Here is a 21850-nt window from a genome sequence, read left to right on the forward strand (position 1 = left end):
AGAAGAAGTTGCTACACTCTTCTCGTCTAATCTGCAAAGTGATATTTGGGAGCCTATAGGGGCCCATGGTGATAAAGGAAATGTCCTCACATAATAACTAAGAGAAGCATTCTGAGAAACTGCATTACCATGTGTGAATGCAACTCACAGAGTTACACGTTTCTCTTCAGTGATCAGTTTGTTAGCACAGTTTTCTGGAAATCTGCAATTAGATACTTCATAGCGCAATGAACATTACAGTGACAAAGGAAATATCCAGAGATGAAAACTAGAAAGGAAGCTTCATTAGAAACTTCTTGTTGATGTGTGAATTCATCTCACAGAGTTACACTTATGTTTCGTGGAGCAGTCCATTACACTTGTCTTTGGGGAAAACTGAGAAGGGCTTCTTTGGATCACATTGAGGCCTACTCTGATAAATTAAATTCATCCGTTCAAAACGTGAAAGAAGCTTTCTTGAGAAACTTCTTTCTGATCTGTGAGTTCATCTCACCGAGTTACAACTCCTGCCTCAAGAAGAAGTTTGCTAACACTCTTCTCGTATAATCTGCAAAGTGATATTTGGGAGCCTATAGGGGCCCATGTGATAAAGGAAATATCCTCACATAATAACTAAAGAGAAGCTTTCTGAGAAACTGCACTGCATGTGTGAATGCAACTCACAGAGTTACGCCATTGTTTTTGCAGCCGTTTCTTAGGACTGTTTCCGTGGATTCCGAGAAGTGATATTTCAGATAGCTTTTAAGAATAGAGGAAAAGAAATTCCTCCAAGAGAAAGCAGAACCAAGCTTTCTGAGAACTGCTTTGTGATATGTGAATTCATTTCACAGTGTTCTATCACCCTTTCTCGGGGAGTTTCCTCTAGCACTCATTTGAGGAATCTCAGATGTGATGTCTTGGATATCGTTGAATCGCATGCTGAATAGGAACTATCCTCAGAGAACCTGCAGAGAAGCCTTCTCAGAAACTTCTTTGTTGTGGGTGATTTCAGCCCACAGATGTCCATCATTGTTTCCACTGAGAAACTTGCTAGGAGAGTTTTCGCAGAATCTGCAATAGGACACACGGTGGCGCTCCAAGACCAAAATAACTTCGTCTTACTAAAGAAAGAAGCTTTCTGAGAAACCGCTTTGTGATGTGTGAATTCAACTCACTAAGTTGCAGCTGTATTTCGTGGGGCCGTGGCCTAGCCCTATTTGTGTGGAATCTGAGAACAGCTATTCCCGAACCCTTTGAAAACAATGGGGCCAAGGAAACATCTTCCAATAAAATGAGAAAGAAGCTTACTGAGAACTTCTTTCTGATCTGTGAGTTCATCTCACAGAGTTACAATCTCTGCCTCAAGAAGCAGTTTGCTAACACTCTTTTCGTGGAATCTGCAAAGTGATATTTGGCAGCCTATTGGGCCCATGGTGATAAGGAAATATCCTCACATAATAACTAAAGAGAAGCATTCTGAGAACTGCATTGCCATGTGTGAATGCAAACTCACAGAGTTACACGTTTCTCTTCAGTGATCAGTTTGTTAGCATAGTTTTCTGGAGATCTGCAATTAGATACTTCATAGCGCAATGAACATTACAGTGACAAAGGAAATATCCAGAGATGAAAACTTGAAAGAAGCTTCATAGAAACTTCTTGTGATGTGTGAATTCATCTCACCGAGTTACACTTATGTTTCGTGGAGCAGTCCATTAACACTGTCTTTGGGGAAAACGGAGAAGGGCTTCTTTGGATCACTTGAGGCCTACGCTGATAAAAGGAAATTTCATCCGTTCAAAAACGGGAAAGAAGCTTTCTGAGAAACTTCTTTCTTGAGCTGTGAGTTCATCTCACAGAGTTACAACCTCTGCGCAAGAAGAAGTTTGCTAACACTCTTCTCGTCTAATCTGCAAAGTGATATTTGGGAGCCTATAGGGGCCCATGGTGATAAAGGAAATGTCCTCACATAATAACTAAAGAGAAGCTTTCTGAGAAACTGCATTACCATGTGTGAATGCAACTCACAGAGTTACACGTTTCTCTTCAGTGATCAGTTTGTTAGCACAGTTTTCTGGAATCTGCAATTAGATACTTCATAGCGCAATGAACATTACAGTGACAAAGGAAATATCCACAGTGAAAACTAGAAGGAAGCTTTCTTAGAAACTTCTTGTTGATGTGTGAATTCATCTCACAGAGTTACACTTATGTTTCGTGGAAGCAGTCCATTAACACTGTCTTTGGGGAAACTGAGAAGGCTTCTTTGGACCACATTGAGGCCTACGCTGATAAAGGAAATTTCATCCGTTCAAAACGTGAAAGAAGCTTTCTGAGAAACTTCTTTCTGATCTGTGAGTTCATCTCACAGAGTTACAACCTCTGCCTCAAGAAGAAGTTTGCTAACACTCTCGTCTAATCTGCAAAGTGATATTTGGGAGCCTATAGGGGCCCATGGTGATAAAGGAAATGTCCTCACATAATAACTAAAGAGAAGCTTTCTGAGAAACTGCATTACCATGTGTGAATGCAACTCACAGAGTTACACGTTTCTCTTCAGTGATCAGTTTGTTAGCATAGTTTTCTGGAGATCTGCAATTAGATACTTCATAGCGCAATGAACATTACAGTGACAAAGGAAATATCCAGATGAAAACTAGAAAGAAGCTTTCTTAGAAACTTCTTGGTGATGTGTGAATTCATCTCACAGAGTTACACTTATGTTTCGTGGAGCAGTCCATTAACACTGTCTTTGGGGAAACTGAGAAGGGCTTCTTTGGATCACATTGAGGCCTACGCTGATAAAGGAAATTTCATCCGTTCAAAACGTGAAAGAAGCTTTCTGAGAAACTTCTTTCTGATCTGTGAGTTCATCTCACGAGTTACAACCTCTGCCTCAAGAAGCAGTTTGCTAACACTCTTTCGTAATCTGCAAAGTGATATTTGGGAGCCTATAGGGGCCCATGGTGATAAAGGAAATATCCTCACATAATAACTAAAGAGAAGCTTTCTGAGAAACTGCACTGCCATGTGTGAATGCAACTCACAGAGTTACGCCATTGTTTTTGCAGCCGTTTCTTAGGACTGTTTCCGTGGATTCCGAGAAGTGATATTTCAGATAGCTTTGAAGAATAGAAGGAAAAGAAATATCCTCCAAGAGAAAGCAGAACCAAGCTTTCTGAGAAACTGCTTTGTGATATGTGAATTCATTTCACAGTGTTCTATCACCCTTTCTCGGGGAGTTTCCTAGCACTCATTTGAGGAATCTCAGATGTGATGTCTTGGATATCGTTGAATCGCATGCTGAATAAGGAACTATCCTCAGAGAAACCTGCAGAGAAGCCTTCTCAGAAACTTCTTTGTTGTGGGTGATTTCAGCCCACAGATGTCCATCATTGTTTCCACTGAGAAACTTGCTAGGAGAGTTTTCGCAGAATCTGCAATAGGACACACGGTGGCGCTCCAAGACCACAAATAACTTCGTCTTACTAAAGAAAGAAGCTTTCTGAGAAAACCGCTTTGTGATGTGTGAATTCAACTCACTAAGTTGCAGCTGTATTTCGTGGGGCCGTGGCCTAGCCCTATTTGTGTGGAATCTGAGAACAGCTATTCCCGAACCCTTTGAAAACAATGGGGCCAAGGGAAACATCTTCCAATAAAAATGAGAAAGAAGCTTACTGAGAAACTTCTTTCTGATCTGTGAGTTCATCTCACAGAGTTACAATCTCTGCCTCAAGAAGCAGTTTGCTAACACTCTTTTCGTGGAATCTGCAAAGTGATATTTGGCAGCCTATTGGGGCCCATGGTGATAAAGGAAATATCCTCACATAATAACTAAAGAGAAGCATTCTGAGAAACTGCATTGCCATGTGTGAATGCAACTCACAGAGTTACACGTTTCTCTTCAGTGATCAGTTTGTTAGCATAGTTTTCTGGAGATCTGCAATAGATACTTCATAGCGCAATGAACATTACAGTGACAAAGGAAATATCCAGAGATGAAAACTGAAAGAAGCTTTCATAGAAACTTCTTGGTGATGTGTGAATTCATCTCACAGAGTTACACTTATGTTTCGTGGAGCAGTCCATTAACACTGTCTTTGGGGAAACTGAGAAGGGCTTCTTTGGATCACATTGAGGCCTACGCTGATAAAGGAAATTTCATCCGTTCAAAACGTGAAAGAAGCTTTCTGAGAAACTTCTTTCTGATCTGTGAGTTCATCTCACAGAGTTACAACCTCTGCCTCAAGAAGAAGTTTGCTAACACTCTTCTGTCTAATCTGCAAAGTGATATTTGGGAGCCTATGGGGCCCATGGTGATAAAGGAAATGTCCTCACATAATAACTAAAGAGAAGCTTTCTGAGAAACTGCATTACCATGTGTGAATGCAACTCACAAGTTACACGTTTCTCTTCAGTGATCAGTTTGTTAGCACAGTTTTCTGGAATCTGCAATTAGATACTTCATAGCGCAATGAACATTACAGTGACAAAGGAAATATCCACATGAAAACTAGAAAGAAGCTTTCTTAGAAACTTCTTGTGATGTGTGAATTCATCTCACAGAGTTACACTTATGTTTCGTGGACAGTCCATTAACACTGTCTTTGGGAAACTGAGAAGGGCTTCTTTGGATCACATTGAGGCCTACGCTGATAAAGGAAATTTCATCCGTTCAAAACGTGAAAGAAGCTTTCTGAGAAACTTCTTTCTGATCTGTGAGTTCATCTCACAGAGTTACAACCTCTGCCTCAAGAAGCAGTTTGCTAACACTCTTCTCGTCTAATCTGCAAAGTGATATTTGGGAGCCTATAGGGGCCCATGGTGAAAGGAAATGTCCTCACATAATAACTAAAGAGAAGCTTTCTGAGAAACTGCACTGCCATGTGTGAATGCAACTCACAGAGTTACGCCATTGTTGTTTTTGCAGCCGTTTCTTAGGACTGTTTCCGTGGATTCCGAGAAGTGATATTTCAGATAGCTTTGAAGAATAGAAGGAGAAAGAAATGTCCTCCAAGAGAAAGCAGAACCAAGCTTTCTGAAAACTGCTTTGTGATATGTGAATTCATTTCACAGTGTTCTATCACCCTTTCTCGGGGGAGTTTCCTAGCACTCATTTGAGGAATCTCAGATGTGATGTCTTGGATATCGTTGAATCGCATGCTGAATAAGGAACTATCCTCAGAGAAACCTGCAGAGAAGCCTTCTCAGAAACTTCTTTGTTGTGGGTGATTTCAGCCCACAGATGTCCATCATTGTTTCCACTGAGAAACTTGCTAGGAGAGTTTTCGCAGAATCTGCAATAGGACACACGGTGGCGCTCCAAGACCACAAATAACTTCGTCTTACTAAAGAAAGAAGCTTTCTGAGAAACCGCTTTGTGATGTGTGAATTCAACTCACTAAGTTGCAGCTGTATTTCGTGGGGCCGTGGCCTAGCCCTATTTGTGTGGAATCTGAGAACAGCTATTCCCGAACCCTTTGAAAACAATGGGGCCAAGGGAAACATCTTCCATAAAAATGAGAAAGAAGCTTACTGAGAAACTTCTTTCTGATCTGTGAGTTCATCTCACAGAGTTACAATCTCTGCCTCAAGAAGCAGTTTGCTAACCCTCTTTTCGTGGAATCTGCAAAGTGATATTTGGCAGCCTATTGGGGCCCATGGTGATAAAGGAAATATCCTCACATAATAACTAAAGAGAAGCATTCTGAGAAACTGCATTGCCATGTGTGAATGCAACTCACAGAGTTACACGTTTCTCTTCAGTGATCAGTTTGTTAGCATAGTTTTCTGGAGATCTGCAATTAGATACTTCATAGCGCAATGAACATTACAGTGACAAAGGAAATATCCAGAGATGAAAACTAGAAAGAAGCTTTCATAGAAACTTCTTGTGATGTGTGAATTCATCTCACAGAGTTACACTTATGTTTCGTGGAGCAGTCCATTAACACTGTCTTTGGGGAAACTGAGAAGGGCTTCTTTGGATCACATTGAGGCCTACGTGATAAAGGAAATTTCCATCCGTTCAAAACGTGAAAGAAGCTTTCTGAGAAACTTCTTTCTGATCTGTGAGTTCATCTCACAGAGTTACAACCTCTGCCTCAAGAAGAAGTTTGCTAACACTCTTCTCGTCTAATCTGCAAAGTGATATTTGGGAGCCTATAGGGGCCCATGGTGATAAAGGAAATGTCCTCACATAATAACTAAAGAGAAGCTTTCTGAGAAACTGCATTACCATGTGTGAATGCAACTCACAGAGTTACACGTTTCTCTTCAGTGATCAGTTTGTTAGCACAGTTTTCTGGAATCTGCAATTAGATACTTCATAGCGCAATGAACATTACAGTGACAAAGGAAATATCCACAGTGAAAACTAGAAGGAAGCTTTCTTAGAAACTTCTTGTTGATGTGTGAATTCATCTCACAGAGTTACACTTATGTTTCGTGGAGCAGTCCATTAACACTGTCTTTGGGGAAACTGAGAAGCTTCTTTGGATCACATTGAGGCCTACGCTGATAAAGGAAATTTCATCCGTTCAAAACGTGAAAGAAGCTTTCTGAGAAACTTCTTTCTGATCTGTGAGTTCATCTCACAGAGTTACAACCTCTGCCTCAAGAAGAAGTTTGCTAACACTCTTCTCGTCTAATCTGCAAAGTGATATTTGGGAGCCTATAGGGGCCCATGGTGATAAAGGAAATGTCCTCACATAATAACTAAAGAGAAGCTTTCTGAGAAACTGCATTACCATGTGTGAATGCAACTCACAAGTTCACGTTTCTCTTCAGTGATCAGTTTGTTACACAGTTTTCTGGAGATCTGCAATTAGATACTTCATAGCGCAATGAACATTACAGTGACAAAGGAAATATCCAGATGAAAACTAGAAAGAAGCTTTCTTAGAAACTTCTTGGTGATGTGTGAATTCATCTCACAGAGTTACACTTATGTTTCGTGGAGCAGTCCATTAACACTGTCTTTGGGGAAACTGAGAAGAGCTTCTTTGGATCACATTGAGGCCTACGCTGATAAAGGAAATTTCATCCGTTCAAAACGTGAAAGAAGCTTTCTGAGAAACTTCTTTCTGATCTTGAGTTCATCTCACAGAGTTACAATCTCTGCCTCAAGAAGCAGTTTGCTAACACTCTTTCGTGGAATCTGCAAAGTGATATTTGGGAGCCTATAGGGGCCCATGGTGATAAAGGAAATATCCTCACATAATAACTAAAGAGAAGCTTTCTGAGAAACTGCATTACCATGTGTGAATGCAACTCACAAGTTACACGTTTCTCTTCAGTGATCAGTTTGTTAGCACAGTTTTCTGGAATCTGCAATTAGATACTTCATAGCGCAATGAACATTACAGTGACAAAGGAAATATCCACAGTGAAAACTAGAAGAAGCTTTCTTAGAAACTTCTTGTTGATGTGTGAATTCATCTCACAGAGTTACACTTATGTTTCGTGGAACAGTCCATTAACACTGTCTTTGGGGAAACTGAGAAGGGCTTCTTTGGACCACATTGAGGCCTACGCTGATAAAGGAAATTTCATCCGTTCAAAACGTGAAAGAAGCTTTCTGAGAAACTTCTTTCTGATCTGTGAGTTCATCTCACAGAGTTACAATCTCTGCCTCAAGAAGCAGTTTGCTAACACTCTTTTCGTGGAATCTGCAAAGTGATATTTGGCAGCCTATGGGGCCCATGGTGATAAAGGAAATATCCTCACATAATAACTAAAGAGAAGCATTCTGAGAAACTGCATTGCCATGTGTGAATGCAACTCACAGAGTTACACGTTTCTCTTCAGTGATCAGTTTGTTAGCATAGTTTTCTGGAGATCTGCAATTAGATACTTCATAGCGCAATGAACATTACAGTGACAAAGGAAATATCCAGAGATGAAAACTTGAAAGAAGCTTTCATAGAAACTTCTTGTGATGTGTGAATTCATCTCACAGAGTTACACTTATGTTTCGTGGAGCAGTCCATTAACACTGTCTTTGGGGAAACTGAGAAGGGCTTCTTTGGATCACATTGAGGCCTACGCTGATAAAGGAAATTTCATCCGTTCAAAACGTGAAAGAAGCTTTCTGAGAAACTTCTTTCTGATCTGTGAGTTCATCTCACAGAGTTACAACCTCTGCCTCAAGAAGAAGTTTGCTAACACTCTTCTCGTCTAATCTGCAAAGTGATATTTGGGAGCCTATAGGGCCCATGGTGATAAAGGAAATGTCCTCACATAATAACTAAAGAGAAGCTTCTGAGAAACTGCATTACCATGTGTGAATGCAACTCACAAGTTACACGTTTCTCTTCAGTGATCAGTTTGTTAACACAGTTTTCTGGAGATCTGCAATTAGATACTTCATAGCGCAATGAACATTACAGTGACAAAGGAAATATCCAGATGAAAACTAGAAAGAAGCTTTCTTAGAAACTTCTTGGTGATGTGTGAATTCATCTCACAGAGTTACACTTATGTTTCGTGGAGCAGTCCATTAACACTGTCTTTGGGGAAACTGAGAAGAGCTTCTTTGGATCACATTGAGGCCTACGCTGATAAAGGAAATTTCATCCGTTCAAAACGTGAAAGAAGCTTTCTGAGAAACTTCTTTCTGATCGGTGAGTTCACTCACAGAGTTACAATCTCTACCTCAAGAAGAAGTTTGCTAACACTCTTCTCGTCTAATCTGCAAAGTGATATTTGGGAGCCTATAGGGGCCCATGGTGATAAAGGAAATGTCCTCACATAATAACTAAAGAGAAGCTTTCTGAGAAACTGCATTACCATGTGTGAATGCAACTCACAGAGTTACACGTTTCTCTTCAGTGATCAGTTTGTTAGCACAGTTTTCTGGAAATCTGCAATTAGATACTTCATAGCGCAATGAACATTACAGTGACAAAGGAAATATCGACAGTGAAAACTAGAAGGAAGCTTTCTTAGAAACTTCTTGTTGATGTGTGAATTCATCTCACAGAGTTACACTTATGTTTCGTGGAACAGTCCATTAACACTGTCTTTGGAAACAGAGAAGGGCTTCTTTGGACCACATTGAGGCCTACGCTGATAAAGGAAATTTCATCCGTTCAAAACGTGACAGAAGCTTTCTGAGAAACTTCTTTCTGATCTGTGAGTTCATCTCACAGAGTTACAATCTCTGCCTCAAGAAGCAGTTTGCTAACACTTTCGTGGAATCTGCAAAGTGATATTTGGCAGCCTATTGGGGCCCATGGTGATAAAGGAAATATCCTCACAATAACTAAAGAGAAGCATTCTGAGAAACTGCATTGCCATGTGTGAATGCAACTCACAGAGTTACACGTTTCTCTTCAGTGATCAGTTTGTTAGCATAGTTTTCTGGAGATCTGCAATTAGATACTTCATAGCGCAATGAACATTACAGTGACAAAGGAAAATCCAGAGATGAAAACTAAAAGAAGCTTTCATAGAAACTTCTTGGTGATGTGTGAATTCATCTCACAGAGTTACACTTATGTTTCGTGGAGCAGTCCATTAACACTGTCTTTGGGGAAACTGAGAAGGGCTTCTTTGGATCACATTGAGGCCTACGCTGATAAAGGAAATTTCATCCGTTCAAAACGTGAAAGAAGCTTTCTGAGAAACTTCTTTCTGATCTGTGAGTTCATCTCACAGAGTTACAACCTCTGCCTCAAGAAGAAGTTTGCTAACACTTTCTCGTCTAATCTGCAAAGTGATATTTGGGAGCCTATAGGGGCCCATGGTGATAAAGGAAATATCCTCACATAATAACTAAAGAGAAGCTTTCTGAGAAACTGCACTGCCATGTGTGAATGCAACTCACAGAGTTACGCCATTGTTTTTGCAGCCGTTTCTTAGGACTGTTTCCGTGGATTCCGAGAAGTGATATTTCAGATAGCTTTGAAGAATAGAAGGAGAAAAGAAATGTCCTCCAAGAGAAAGCAGAACCAAGCTTTCTGAGAAACTGCTTTGTGATATGTGAATTCATTTCACAGTGTTCTATCACCCTTTCTCGGGGGAGTTTCCTAGCACTCATTTGAGGAATCTCAGATGTGATGTCTTGGATATCGTTGAATCGCATGCTGAATAAGGAACTATCCTCAGAGAAACCTGCAGAGAAGCCTTCTCAGAAACTTCTTTGTTGTGGGTGATTTCAGCCCACAGATGTCCATCATTGTTTCCACTGAGAAACTTGCTAGGAGAGTTTTCGCAGAATCTGCAATAGGACACACGGTGGCGCTCCAAGACCACAAATAACTTCGTCTTACTAAAGAAAGAAGCTTTCTGAGAAACCGCTTTGTGATGTGTGAATTCAACTCACTAAGTTGCAGCTGTATTTCGTGGGGCCGTGGCCTAGCCCTATTTGTGTGGAATGAGAACAGATATTCCCGAACCCTTTGAAAACAATGGGGCAAGGGAAACAATTCTTCCAATAAAAAAATGCGAAGAAAGGGGGGGACGGAAAAGAAGGCTTACTTGAGAACCACCTTCTTCTGATCTGTGGAGTTCAATCTCACCAGAGTAACAATTCGCTCAAGAAGCAGTTTGCTAACAAACTCTTTTTCGTGGATGGGAAAAATCTTGCAAAAGTTGATATTTTGGCAGGGCCCTAATTGGGGGGCGGCATGGTGATAAAATGGACATATCCTCACATAATAAACTAAAAGAGAAGCATTTCTGAGACAACTGCATTTTGCATGCTGTAATGCAACTCACAAGAAGTTACACGTTTCTTCTTCGTGATCAGTTTGTTAAGGCATCGTTTTCTGGAGATCTGCAATTAGATACTTCACTCGCGCACTGAACTACACGTGCCCAACGGAAAACTACCAGAGATGAAAAAAACTTAGAAAAAGACGCTTTCATAGAAAACTCTTGGGTGATGTGTGAATTTCATCTCACAAGGAGTTAACACTTTTTGTTTCGTTGGAGCAGTCCAATTAAAACACTTGTCTTTGGGGAAAAAACTGCGAAGGGCTTCTTTGGGGATCACATTGAGCCCTACGGGCTGATAAAAGGAACTTCCCTCCGTTCAAAAACGTAAAAGAAGCTTTCTGAGAACTTCTTTCTGATTGTTGAGTTCATCTCACAGAGTTTACAAAAAAACCTCTGCTCAAGAAGACAGTTTGCTAACACTCTTCTCGTTCTTCTTCTAAATCTTGCAAAAAAGTGATATTATTTGGGAGGGCCCTTATAGGGCCCATGGTGCGGTGATAAAGGGGACATGTCCTCACATTAGTAACTAACGAGAAAGCTTTCTGAGAGAAAAACTGCATTACCATTGTGTGGAATGCAACTCACAAAGATACCGTTCTCTTCAGTTATCAGTTTGTTAAGGCACAGTTTTCTGGAAATCTGCCCCATTAGATACTTCCATTTTAGGCGCAATGAAACATTCAGTGGACAAAGGAAATAAATCCCAACAGTTGAAAACTCGGAAAGGAAAAGCTTCTTAGGAAAAACTTCTTGTGATGTGTGAATTCATCTACAAGGAGTTACACTTATTGTTTCGCGGAACAGTCATTACAACACTGTCTTTGGGAAAAAAAACTGAGGGAAAGGGCTTCTTTGGAACCACATTGGAGGGCCTTACCCTGATAAAGGAAAAAAATTTCATCCGTTCAAACGTGAAAAGAAAAGCTTTTCTGAGAACAAAACTTCTTTTCTGATCGTGCGTTCATCTCACAGAGTTACACTCTCTTGCCTCAAAGGAAGCCCAGTTTGCTAACAAACCTTTTCGTGGAGGAAATCTGCCAAAGTGAATAATTTGGGCCCAGGCCTATGGGGCCATGGTTGGATATAAAAGAAATATCCTCACATAATAACTAAAAGCGAAAGGCATTCTGAGAAACTGCATTGGGCCCCATGTGTGACATGCAACTCACAGAGTTACTGTTTCTCTTCAGTGAATCAGTTTTGTTAGCATAGTTTTCTCTGGAGATCTGCCAATTAGATTTACTTTCATAGCGCAAATGAAGGCATACAGTGACAAAGGAAATAATTTCCAGAGATGAAACACTAGAAAGGAAGGCTTTCATAGAAAAACACTTCTTGGTGATGTTGAATCCATCTCAACAGAAGTTTACCCCCTTATGTTTCGTTTTGGAGCCGCCATTAACACTGGTTTTGGGGAGGAGGAAACTGAGAAGGGCTTCTTTGGATCAAAGTGAGGGCCAAGCTGGATAATTTAAAGGAAAATTTCATTCCGTTTTCATTCCTCAAAAACGGATGAAAAGAAGCTTTTCTGAGAAGAACTTCTTCTGATCTGTGGAGTTCATCTCACAGAGTTACAACTTCTTGCCTCCTTCAAGAAGGAAGTTTGCTCAACACTCTTCTCCGTCTTAATCTGCAAAGTGATATTTTGGAGCCTATAGGGGCCCATTGTTGATAAAAAGGGAAATGTCCTCAACATAATAAACTACAGAGAAGCTTTTCTGGAAGAAAAAAACTGCATTACCATGTGTGGAATTGCAAACTCACAAAAGTTACACGTTTCTCTCAGTGGATCAGTTTGTTTAAACAGTTTTCTGGAGATTCTGCAATTAGATTACTTCCATAGCGGCAAAATGAACATTACAGTGACAAAGGAAATATCCAGATGAAAACTAGAAAAAAGGAAGCTTTTATTAGAAAACTTCTTGGTTGATGTGTGAAAATTCATTTCTCCACAGGAGTTACACCTTATGTTTGTGTGGAGGGCAGTCCATTAACCACTGTCTTTGGGGAAACCTGAGAAGAACGCCTTCTTTGGCATCACATTTGAGGGGCCTACGCTGGATAAAGGAAATTTCATGCGTTCAAAACGTGAAAAGAAGCTTTCTGCGAAAACTTCTTTCTGATCTGTGAGTTCATCTCACCAGAGTTACAAATCTCTGCCTCAAGAAAGCAGTTTGCTAACACTCTTCGTGGAAATCTGCAAAGTGAGATTTGGGAAGCCTCTGGGGGCCCATTGGTGGATAAAGGGGAAATATCCCCTCACATAATAAAACACTAAAGAGAAGCTCTTCTGAAGAAACTGCATTTACCATATGTGGAAATTTGCTGAATGCAACTCACAAAAGTTACACGTTTCTCTTTCAGTTTCTCAGTTTGGGTTTAGCACAGTTTTCTGGGAAATCTGCAATTAGATACTCATAGCGCAATTGAAATGAACATTACCAGTGACAAAAGGAACTATCACAAGTGGAAAACTAGAAGGAACGCTTTCTTCAGAAAAAACTTTCTTGTTGATGTGTGGAAATCATCTCACAGGGGAGTTACACTTATGTTTCGTGGAACAGTCCATTAACACTGTCTTGGGGAAAACTGGAGAAGGGCTTCTTTGGACCACATTGAGGGCTACAAACTGATAAAGGGAAAATTTCATCCGTTTTTCAAAAACGTGAAAAGAAGCTTTGAGAAAAACTTCTTTCTGGATTTCTGTTGAGTTATCTCACCAGAGAGTTCCAATCTCTGCCTCAGAAGCAGGTTTGCTAACACTCTTTTCGTGGAATCTGCAAAAGTGATATTTGGCAAGCCTATTGGGGGCCCCATGGTGACTCGAATATGATAAAGGACACTATCCTCACCATATATACTAAAGATGGAAGAAGGAGAAGCATTCTGCGAAACTGCATTGGCCATGTGGTGGACAGTGCACCTCACAGAGTACACGTTTCTCTTTGTCAGTGATCAGTTTGTTCGCATTAGTTTTCTGTTACCGATCTGCAATTAGATTACTTCATAGCGCAATGAAAACATTTACAGTGACCAAAAAAGGGGCAAATATCCAGAGGATGAAAAACTAAGAGAAAGAAACAGAACGGGCCTTCATAGAAAAACTTCTTGGTGATATGTGTGACTTCATCTCAACAGAGTTAACATTATGTTTCGTGGAGTAGTCCATTAATTAACACTTTTGTCTTGGGGAAAAACTGAAAGAAGGGGCTTTTCTTTGGATCACATTGAGGCCACGCTGATTAAAAAGGAAATTTCATTCCGTTCAAAAAAAACGTGAAAGGGAGAACGCTTTCTGAGAAACTTCTTTTCTTGATTCTGTGAGTTCATCTCACAGAGTTACAACCTTGCCTCAAGAGGAAGGGACTTGCTAACACTCTCTCGGTCCTAATCGCAAAAGGTGATATTGGGAGGCCTTATAAGGGGGCCCCACCCATTGGTGATTTATAAAGGGAAATGTCCTCACATTAATTAACTAAAGAGGGGGAAAGCTTTCTGAGAAACTGCATTTACCATGTGTGAATGCAACTCCAAGTTACAGTTTCTCTTCAGTGATCAGTTTTGTTAACACAGTTTTTTCTGGGAGGATCTGAATTATAGATACTATAGCGCGAAATTTGAACATTACCCAGTGAACAAAGGAAATACCAGATGGAAAAACTTAAGAAAGAAAGCTTTCTTAGAAAACTTTGGTGATGGGGAATTCATTTCTTCACAGCAGTTACACTTATGTTTCGTGGAGGCAGTCCATTTAACACTGCTTGGGGAAAACTGCAGAAGAGCTTTCTTTTGCTCACAATTGAGGCCCTACGCTGATTAAAAGGAAATTTCATCCCGTTCCAAAACGTGAAAGAAGGCTTTCTGAGAAACTTTCTTTCTGGACTCTGTTGAGTTTCATCTCACAGAGTTACAATCTCTGCCTCAAAAGAGCAGTTGGGCTAACACTCTTTTCGTTGGGAAATCTGGCAACGTGATATAAGTGGATATTTTGGCAAAGCCTATTGGGGGCCCCCATTGGTGATTAAGATTAAAGGAAATCTCCTCATATAATAACTAAAGAGAAAGCAACTTCTTGAGGAAAAACTTGCATTGAAATGTGTGTGGAAATGCAAAACTCCAGAAGTTTACACGTTTTCTCTTCAAGTGATCCAGTTGGGTTAGCATTTAGTTTTCTGGAAGGTATCTGCCATTAGATACTTCATGCGCAATGAACATTAACAGTGACAAAGGAAGAATATCCAGTAGATAGAGGATGGAAAAATAGAGAAAGAGCTTCATAGAAACTTCTTGGTGATTGTGTGAATTCATCTCACAGGAGTAACACTATGTTTTTCGTGGAGCAGTCCATTATTAACACGTTCTTTGGGGAAAAACTGCGAAGGGCTTTCTTTGGATCACTTGATGCCCCTACGCTGAGTAAAGGAAAATCTCATTCCGTTTTTTTCAAACACGTTGAAAAAAGACGCTTTCTGAGCAAGTCTTCTTTCTGATCTGTGAGTTCATTTCTCAACAGATGTTACAATCTTTTCTGGCCTCCAAGGAAAAAGCGTTTGCTAACACTCTTTTCGTTTGGAATTCTGCAAAAAAGTGGGATATTTGGGAGCTATAGGGGCCAATGGTCGAAAATAAAAAAGGAAATACTCCTCCCATAATAACTAAAAAGAGCAGCTCTGAGGAAACTGCAATTACCATGTGTGAATGCCAAACTCACCAAAGTTACCAACGTTCTCTCAGGTGATCCCGTTTGTTATAGCACAGTTTTCTGAAATCTGCATTAGGATTTACTTCATAGCGCATTGAAACATTACAGTGACAAAGGGAAACTATCCACAAGTTGAATGAAAAAAAACTAGAAGGAAGCTTTTCTTAGAAAAGAAAACTTCTGTGATTTGTGTGAATTATTTCTCACAGAGTTTACACTTATGTTTAGTGGTGGAACAGGTCCCATTAAACTGGCTTTGGGGATGGCATACTGAAGAAGGCTTCTTTGGGACCACAATTTAGGCCTACGCTTGATAACAAGGAATTTCATTCCGTTCAAAACGGTGAAAGAACGCTTTTCTGAGGAAAAAACTTCTTTCGATTCCTGTGAGTTATATCTCACAGAGTTACAAACCTCTGCCTCAAAAGAAGGAAGGAGGGAAGAAGGTTTGCTAACACCACTCTTCTCGTGTAATCTGGCAAAGTGCAAAGTGATATTTGGAGGGCATTATTAGGGGGCCCATGGGCCATTGGTGATTAAAGGAAAATATCCTCAACATAATAACTAAAGTGAGGCTTCTGAAAACTGCTTTACCATGTGCATGCAACTCCAACAAGAGTACACGTTTTTCTCTTCAGTGGATTCACGTTTGTTCGGCATTAGTTTCTGGAGAATCTGCAATTAGATAACTTCATAGCGCAATGAAAACATTACAGTGAACAAAAGGGAACTATCCAGAGAAAAACTAGGAGAAAAAGAAGCTTTCTTAGGAAACTCTGTTGATGGTTGAATTCATCTTCACCAGAGTTACACTTATTGTTCGTTGAGGCAGTCCATCTTAAAACACTGTTCTTTGGGAGGGGAACTGAAGAAGGAGGTCTTTGGATCACATTTTGGAAGGCCTACGGCTGATAAAGGAAATTTACCGTTCAAAAAGTGTTGGGAAAGAAAGCTTTCTGGAGAACACTTCTTTCTGATCTGTGAGGTTCATCTCACCGATTCAATCTCTGCCTCCAAAAAAAGCAGTTTGCTTACAACTCTTTTCGTGGACTCTGCAAAGTGTATTTGGGAGGGCCTATAGGGGCCTCCTTTTATGGTGATAAAAGGAAATATCCTCCTCACATAAATACACTAAAAGAGTAAGGCTTTCTGAGAAAACTGCACTGCCATTGTGTGACTGCACCTACCAGAGTTACGCCAATTGTTTTTTGCAGCGTTTTCTTAGAACTGTTTCCGTGGATTCCGAGAAGTGATTTGAGAAGAAGAAGGATATTTCAGATAGCTTTGAAAGAATAGAAGAAAACAAAAGACAGAAAATATCCTCCAGAGAGAAGGGGAAAAGGCAGACACACCAAAGCTTTCTGAGAAACTGCTTGTGGATATGTGAATTCCATTTCACAGTGTTTCTATCCAACCCTTTCTCCGGTGGGAGTTTCTAGCACTTTCTTTGAGGATCTCAGATGTGATTGTCTTGGATCTCGTGAAATCGGCATTTTGCTGAATAAGGAACTATCCCAGAGCAATAGAAAACCGGCAGAAGAAAGGGCCTTCTCAGAAAGACACCACTTTCTTTGTTGTGGGTGGATTTCAGGCCCAAACAGGATGTCCATCATTGTTTCCAATGAGAAAAACTTGCTAGGAGAGAGTTTCGCAGAATCGCACATATAGGTGACACACGGTTTTGTGCGCTTCCAAGGACCACACAATAACTTCGGGTTTCTTACCTTAAAGGAAAGAGGCTTTCTGAGAAAACCGCGCTTGTGATGTGTGAATTCAACTCACTAAGTTGCAGCTGTATTTCTTGGGGCCGTGGGCCTAGCCCTATTTGTGTGGAAATCTGAGAACAGATATTCGAAACCCTTGAATTTGAAAACAACTTGGGGCCCAAGGGGAAACCCCATTCTTCAAAATATTTTTATAAAAATGAGGGAAGAAAAAAGAGGCTTACTGGGAGGAGAAAACTTCTTTCTGATTTCTGTGAAAGTCATCTTCAAAAGAGTTACAATTTCTCTGCCTTCAAAGAAAGCAGGTTTGCTAACACCTTTTCCGTGGAATTCTGCCAAAGTGATGTGATATTTGGCAGCTATTGGGGCCCATGGTGATAACTGATAAAGGAAAAATATCCTACATATAAACTAAAAGAGAAGAAGCATTCTGAGAAAACTTGCATTGGCCAGCGTGTGTTGAATGCAACTCACAGAGGTACACGTTTCTCTTCAGTGATCAGTTTTGTTAGGCATTTTCGTTTTCTGGGAGATTCTGTCAATTAGATTACTTCATAGCGCATCTGAACAATACAGTGACAAAGGAAATATCCAGAGATGAAAACTGGGGAACGAGCTTTTCATAGAAACTTCTTGGTGGATATGTTGTGGAATTCAATCTCACCAGAAGTACATTATGTTTCGTTGGAAAGCAGTCATTAACACTGTTCTTTGGGGAAATGAGAGAAGGGATTCTTTGGAATCACATTGAGGGGCTACGCTGATTTAAAGGAAATTCATCCGTTCTTCAAAACGTGAAAGAAGGGCTTTCTGTTATGAGAAGACAAAAAACTTCTTTCTTGATCTGTGAGTTCCTATATCTCACAGGGAGTTACAAACCTCTGCCTCAAGAAATGGAAGTTTTGCTAAACACTCTTCTCGTCTAATCTTGCCAAAGTGGATATTTGGGAGCCTTATAGGGGCCCATGGTGATAAAAGGGGAAATGTCCTCACATATGTAACTAAAAGAGAACGCTTTTCTGAAGAAAACTGCATTACCATGTGTGAGAATGAACTCACAAAAAAGGTTACGTTTCTCTTCAGTGATCAGTTTTTGTTAAACACCGTTTTCTGGAAGATCTGCAATTATTAGATACTCATAGCGCAATGAAACATTACAAGGACAAAAGGAAAAATATATTCCAGATGAAAAACTAGAAAAAAGGAAGATTTTCTTAGAAACTTCTTGTTGATGTCGTGAATAGAATTCATCTCACAGAGTTACAACTTATTGCTTTTCGTGGAAGCAGTCCAATTACACCACCTGTCTTGGGGGAAACTGGAGGAAGGAGCTTCTTTGGGTCACATTGGAGCCTACGCTTTGGATTCAAGGGAAAATTTCATCCGTTTTCAAAACGTAGGGAAAGAGCTTTCGAGAAAAACCTTTCTTCTGGTCTGTGAGTCATTTCTCCCACCGGAGTTCCAATTCTCTGCCTCAAGAAGCAGTTTGTAAACACTCTTTTCGTGGGGAATCTGCAAACGTGATAATTTGGGAGCCTTATAGGGGCCCATTGGTTGGTGTTCAAAGGAAATAATCCTCACATAATAACTAACAGAGAGCTTTCTGAAGAACACACTGCACTTGGCCATGTGTGAATGCAACTCACAGAGTTACGGCAATGCATTGTTTTGCAGGCCCGTTTTCTTTTCTTAGGACAAAAAAAACTGTTTCGTGGATTTTTCGGCGAAGTGGGAAGTGGATATTTCAGATAGCTTGGAAAAGGAAGAAAGGAAAAAAAAAAGAAAAAAAAAAAAAGACTATCCTCCAAGCGAAAAGGGGGCAGAAAAAAGAAACCACAGCTTTTCTTAGAACACAAAGAAGAAACTTGGCTTTGTGAATATAGAATTCATTTTCACAGTGTTCTTATCACCTTTCTTCGGGGGGAGTTTCCTAGCACTCATTTGGAGGAAATCTCCAGTTTGTGATGTCTTGGATTTTATCGTTGAATCGCATGCTGGAAAACTGGGAAAATACTGAACTATCCTAGAGGAGGGCGAAAACCTGCAGCGAAGCCTTCTCAGAAAACTTTTTTGTTTGGGGGGTGATTTTCAGCCCACAGATGTCCAATCAATGTTTCCCCTGAGAAACTTGGCTAGGAGGAGTTTTCGCAGGAATCTGCAATAGGACACACGGTTGGGGCGGCTCCAAGGACCACAAATACACTTCGTCTTACTAAAGAAAAAAAAGAAGCTTTCTGAGAAAACCGCTTTGTGATGTGTGAATTCAAAAAACTCACTAAGTTGCAGCTGTTATTTCGTCGGGGCCGTGTGGCCTAGGCCCTATTGGTTTATGTGGAAATCTGAGAAGAGATCTTTTCCCGAAACCTTTTGAAAAAACAAAATGGGGGGCCAAGGGGAAAAACATTTCCAATAAAAAAAATGAGAAAAAGAAGCTTACTGAGAAAAACTTCTTTCTGATCTGTGAAGTTCATTCTCACAGAGTTACAAATCTCTGCCTCAAGGAAAAGCAGTTGCTAACCACTCTTTTCGTGGAATCTTCGCAAAGTGCTATTTGGCCAGCCTATTGGGGCCCAATGGTGATAAAGGAAAATATCCTCACATAATAACCTAAAGAGACGCATTTCTTGAGGAAAACTGGGCATTGCCATGTGTGAATGCAACTCACCCAGCGTTACACGTTCTCTTCAGTTGATCAGTTGCGTTAGCATAGTTTTCTGGAGATCTGGCAAAATTAGATACTTATAGCCGGCAATGACACATTACAGTGACCAACAGGGGAAAATATCCAGCGATTGAAAACTAGAAAGAGCTTTTTCATCATAGAACTTATGGTGATGTGTGGAATTCCTATCAACAGCAGGTTACTGAGTTTACACTTATGTTTTCGTGGAGGCAGTCCTTAAACACTTGCTTTGGGGAAAGGGAAACAACTGGGAGAAAAGGGGGCTTTCTTTTGGATTCACATTGTGGCCTACGCTGAGATAAAGGAAATTTCATCCGTTCCTCAACCACGTGAAAGAAGCTTTCTGAGAACAAACTTCTTTTCCTGATTGTGCAGTTTCATCTCCACAGGAGTTATCAACCTCTGCCTCCCGAAGAAGTTTTGCTTAAACCCTCTTCTCGTCTAATTGCGCAAAAAAAAAGTTGATATTTGGGAGGCTAATCGGGGGGGCCCATTGGTAAAGATCACAGGGAAAAATGTCCTCACATAATAACCTAAAAAGAGACAGTTTTTGAGGGCCACTGGCATTACCATGTTGTGATAATGCAACTCACAAAAGTTACACGTTTCTCTTTCCAGTGATTGGATCAGTTGTTCACACAGTTTTCTGGGAGATCTGCCATTAGATACTTCATTAGCGCAATGAACATTACAGTCGGACAAAGGAAATATCCATTTTATGGAAAAAAAACTAGAAAAAGAAAGCTTTTCGAAAAACTTCTTGGTGAGGTTTTTGTGTGAATTCATCTCCCACAGGAGTAGAGTGGGGGTTACACTTATGTTGCGTGGAGGCCAGTCCATTAACACTTCTTTGGGGGGGAAAACACAACTGAGAAGAAGGCTTTCTTTGGATCACATGAGGGCCTACGTCTGATAAAGGAAATCTCATACCGTTCAAAAAAACGTTGGAAAGAAAGCTTTCTGAGAAGAAGAAACTTCTTTTCGATCTGTGAGTCATCTTCACCGAGTTACAATCTCTTGCCTCAAGAAAAGGCAGTTGCTATAACACTCTTATTTTCGTGGATATCTGCCAAAGTGAATATTTGGGGAGGCCTATAGGGGGGCCCCTTGTGTGTGTTATAAGAAAATTCCACATACTTAACTAAAGAGGAAGCTTTTTCTGAGAAAAAAACTGTCCATACCATTGTATGAATGCAACTCAAAAAACAGTACACGTTCTCTTCAGTTCTCAGTTTGTTTAGCCACAGTTTTCGGAAAATTCTGCAATTAGATACTTTCATAGCGCCAATCGAAACATTTTACCGTGACAAAAGGAAAAAAATCCACAGTGGATGAAAATAGCAAGGAGCTTTCTTAGAAACTTCTGTTGATCTATGTGTGAATTCATCTCACAGAGTTACACTTATGTTCGTGGAACAGTCCATTAAAACCTGTCTTTTGGGGGGAGGATAACTGAAGGAAGGGCTTCTTTGGGACCACATGAGGCCTACACTGATAAAAGGAAAAATTTTCATTGCCGTTCAAAACAACGTTGTTTGAAGAAAGCTTTCTGGAGAAAAGAGAAACTTCTTTCTGGGATCTTTTGAGTCATTCTCACAGGAGGTTACAATCTCTGCTTCAGGAAAGCAGGGTTTTGTCTAAACACTCTTTTCGTGGGCAATCTGCAAAGTGAGTGATATTTGGCCCGCCTATTTGGGGCCCCATGGTGATAAAGGAACATATCTCACATAATAACTAAAAGAGAGCATTCTTGAGACAACTGCATTGCCATGTGTGAATGAACTTCACAGAGTTACAGTTAGTTTCTCTTCAGTGATCAGTTTTTGTTAAGCATTTTGAGTTTTCTGGAGATCTGGCACTTAGATACTTTTCATTAGGCAAATGAACATTACAAGTTGACAAAGCGGGAAAATATCCAGAAGATTGAAAACTAAGAAAGAAGCTTCATTCTCATAGAAGAAACTTATTTGGTGGATGTGTGAACATTCTACAGGAAGTTACACTTATGTTTCGTGGGAGCAAGTCCCAATTAACACTGGG

This window comes from Rhinopithecus roxellana, chromosome 13 (assembly GCF_007565055.1).
Source record: "Rhinopithecus roxellana isolate Shanxi Qingling chromosome 13, ASM756505v1, whole genome shotgun sequence".
Lineage (NCBI taxonomy): Eukaryota > Metazoa > Chordata > Mammalia > Primates > Cercopithecidae > Rhinopithecus > Rhinopithecus roxellana.